Source organism: Carlito syrichta, unplaced genomic scaffold (genome assembly GCF_000164805.1).
Source record: "Carlito syrichta isolate Samal-C Ts95f unplaced genomic scaffold, Tarsius_syrichta-2.0.1 Scaffold308955, whole genome shotgun sequence".
NCBI lineage: Eukaryota > Metazoa > Chordata > Mammalia > Primates > Tarsiidae > Carlito > Carlito syrichta.
This window is the reverse complement of record NW_007253051.1, coordinates 64552-64773: the sequence shown is the minus strand read 5'-3', so window position 1 is coordinate 64773 and position 222 is coordinate 64552.

Genomic DNA, 222 nt, shown 5'->3' with positions numbered 1-222 from the left:
CCCGCCTGGTTCCCCGGGCTGGTGTCCAGCCCGGGCTCAGGCGGGCCCCCACCTCGGGATTGCAGGCCTGAGCCACCGCGCCCAGCCTCTTGGGGCGGTTTTGAGGCCGGGTCTCACAGAGCCGCTGCAGTGGAGTTGCGTGGGGAGGGAGAGGTAAGGCGGTGCCCGAAGGAGTGAGACCTCCAGCAGCCGGAGACGTGTGAGCCTCTTCTTGTGTTTCTG